Source organism: Juglans regia, unplaced genomic scaffold, assembly GCF_001411555.2.
Source record: "Juglans regia cultivar Chandler unplaced genomic scaffold, Walnut 2.0 Scaffold_864, whole genome shotgun sequence".
Lineage (NCBI taxonomy): Eukaryota > Viridiplantae > Streptophyta > Magnoliopsida > Fagales > Juglandaceae > Juglans > Juglans regia.
In genome coordinates, this window is record NW_023363608.1 from 1 (window position 1) to 2,608 (window position 2,608).

At 49.1% G+C, this 2,608-nt stretch overlaps 9 non-coding genes across 9 annotated transcripts; all 9 read right to left on the bottom strand.

Annotated features, from left to right (window-relative positions):
* Positions 1–10: 10 nt before the first annotated feature.
* Positions 11–129, bottom strand: LOC118347399. The gene has a single exon (XR_004800612.1). It is a non-coding gene; the product is annotated as a 5S ribosomal RNA (ribosomal RNA).
* A 189-nt stretch (positions 130–318) lies between these two features.
* On the bottom strand, positions 319–437 carry LOC118347403. Its single transcript, XR_004800616.1, has one exon. It is a non-coding gene; the product is annotated as a 5S ribosomal RNA (ribosomal RNA).
* Positions 438–627: 190 nt separating this feature from the next.
* Positions 628–746, bottom strand: LOC118347404. The gene has a single exon (XR_004800617.1). It is a non-coding gene; the product is annotated as a 5S ribosomal RNA (ribosomal RNA).
* A 189-nt stretch (positions 747–935) lies between these two features.
* Positions 936–1,054, bottom strand: LOC118347407. Its single transcript, XR_004800620.1, has one exon. It is a non-coding gene; the product is annotated as a 5S ribosomal RNA (ribosomal RNA).
* Positions 1,055–1,243: 189 nt separating this feature from the next.
* LOC118347405 lies at positions 1,244–1,362 on the bottom strand. Its single transcript, XR_004800618.1, has one exon. It is a non-coding gene; the product is annotated as a 5S ribosomal RNA (ribosomal RNA).
* Positions 1,363–1,546: 184 nt separating this feature from the next.
* On the bottom strand, positions 1,547–1,665 carry LOC118347402. Its single transcript, XR_004800615.1, has one exon. It is a non-coding gene; the product is annotated as a 5S ribosomal RNA (ribosomal RNA).
* Positions 1,666–1,854: 189 nt separating this feature from the next.
* Positions 1,855–1,973, bottom strand: LOC118347406. The gene has a single exon (XR_004800619.1). It is a non-coding gene; the product is annotated as a 5S ribosomal RNA (ribosomal RNA).
* A 189-nt stretch (positions 1,974–2,162) lies between these two features.
* On the bottom strand, positions 2,163–2,281 carry LOC118347400. The gene has a single exon (XR_004800613.1). It is a non-coding gene; the product is annotated as a 5S ribosomal RNA (ribosomal RNA).
* A 189-nt stretch (positions 2,282–2,470) lies between these two features.
* On the bottom strand, positions 2,471–2,589 carry LOC118347401. The gene has a single exon (XR_004800614.1). It is a non-coding gene; the product is annotated as a 5S ribosomal RNA (ribosomal RNA).
* Positions 2,590–2,608: the final 19 nt, after the last annotated feature.

The window sequence follows — 2,608 nt, forward strand, 5'->3', positions numbered from 1 at the left end:
ACAAAAACGAGGGGTGCAATACGAGGACTTCCCAGGAGGTCACCCATCCTAGTACTACTCTCGCCCAAGCACGCTTAACTGCGGAGTTCTGATGGGATCCGGTGCATTAGTGCTGGTATGATCGCACCCATCAAACTAAATACATAAAATTCAAATAATCCTTGAGCGACATACTAGCGTCCTTCCGATCCCAATCCAATCGGAGATCTGATCCAAACCCATGGCTACGCGATGGGCAGGGCGAGATTTTCCGAAAAATCCACTCCCGAGTGCTCCTTCTTGTCAATTTATCTCGCAAGGCGGAAAAAAAATCAACGAGGGGTGCAACCCGAGGACTTCCCAGGAGGTCACCCATCCTAGTACTACTCTCGCCCAAGCACGGTTAAATGCGGAGTTGAAATGGGATCCGGTGCATTAGTGCTGGTATGATCGCGCCCATCAAACTAATTATTTAAAATTCATATAATTCTAGTGCGACGTACTAGCGTCTTTCCGATCCAAATGCGAACCGGCGATCTGATCAAAACCCATAGCTACGCGATCGGCAGGGCGCGATTTTCCTAAAAATCCACTCCCGAGTGGTCCTTCTTGTCAATTTATCTTGCAAGGCGGAAAAAATAAAAACGAGGGGTGCAACACGAGGACTTCCCAGGAGGTCACCCATCCTAGTACTACTCTCGCCCAAGCACGCTTAACTGCGGAGTTCTGATGGGATCCGGTGCATTAGTGCTGGTATGATCGCACCCATCAACCTAATTACTTAAAACTCATATAATCCTTGACCGACATACTAGCGTCCTTCCGATCCCAATCCAAACGGAGATCTGATCCAAACCCATGGCTACGCGATGGGCAGGGCGAGATTTCCCGAAAAATCCACTCCCGAGTGGTCCTTCTTGTCAATTTATCTCGCAAGGCGGAAAAAACAAAAACGAGGGGTGCACCACGAGGACTTCCCAGGAGGTCACCCATCCTAGTACTACTCTCGCCCAAGCACGCTTAACTGCGGAGTTCTGATGGGATCCGGTGCATTAGTGCTGGTATGATCGCACCCATCAAACTAAATACATAAAATTCAAATAATCCTTGAGCGACATACTAGCGTCCTTCCTATCCCAATCCAATCGGAGATCTGATCCAAACCCATGGCTACGCGATGGGCAGGGCGAGATTTTCCGAAAAATCCACTCCCGAGTGGTCCGTCTTGTCAATTTATCTCGCAAGGCGGAAAAAACAAAAACGAGGGGTGCAACACGAGGACTTCCCAGGAGGTCACCCATCCTAGTACTACTCTCGCCCAAGCACGCTTAACTGCGGAGTTCTGATGGGATCCGGTGCATTAGTGCTGGTATGATCGCACCCATCAAACTAATTACTTAAAATTCATATAATCCTTGAGCGACATACTAGCGTCCTTCGATCCCAATCCAAACGGAGATGCAGTCAAACCCATAGCTCTGGCGATGGGCGGTGGGCCCTAGAAAAATCCACTCCAGAGTGGTCCTTCTTGTCAATTCCTCTTGCAAGGCGGAAAAAACAAAAACGAGGGGTGCAACACGAGGACTTCCGAGGAGGTCACCCATCCTAGTACTACTCTCAACCAAGCACGGTTAACTGCGGAGTTCTAAAGGGATCCGGTGCATTAGTGCTGGTATGATCGCACCCATCAAACTAATTACTTAAAATTCATATAATCCTTGAGCGACATACTAGCGTCCTTCCGATCCCAATCCAAGCGGAGATCTGATCCAAACCCATAGCTACGCGATGGGCAGGGCGAGATTTTCTCAAAAATCCACCCCCGAGTGGTCCTTCTTGTCAATTTATCTCGCAAGGCGGAGAAAACAAAAGCGAGGGGTGCAACACGAGGACTTCCCAGGAGGTCACCCATCCTAGTACTACTCTCGCCCAAGCACGCTTAACTGCGGAGTTCTGATGGGATCCGGTGCATTAGTGCTGGTATGATCGCACCCATCAAACTAATTGCTTAAAATTCATATAATCCTTGAGCGACATACTAGCGTCCTTCCGATCCCAATCCAAACGGAGATCTGATCCAAACCCATGGCTACGCGATGGGCAGGGCGAGATTTTCCCAAAAATCCACTCCCGAGTGCTCCTTCTTGTCAATTTATCTCGCAAGGCGGAAAAAACAAAAGCGAGGGGTGCAACACGAGGACTTCCCAGGAGGTCACCCATCCTAGTACTACTCTCGCCCAAGCACGCTTAACTGCGGAGTTCTGATGGGATCCGGTGCATTAGTGCTGGTATGATGGCACCCATCAAACTAATTACTTAAAATTCATATAATCCTTGAGCGACATACTAGCGTCCTTCCGATCCCAATCCAAACGGAGAGCTGATCCAAACCCATGGCTACGCGATGGGCAGGGCGAGATTTCCCGAAAAATCCACTCCCGAGTGGTCCTTCTTGTCAATTTATCTAGCAAGGCGGAAAAAACAAAAACGAGGGGTGCAACACGAGGACTTCCCAGGAGGTCACCCATCCTAGTACTACTCTCGCCCAAGCACGCTTAACTGCGGAGTTCTGATGGGATCAGGTGCATTAGTGCTGGTATGATCGCATCCATCAAACTAATTACTTAAA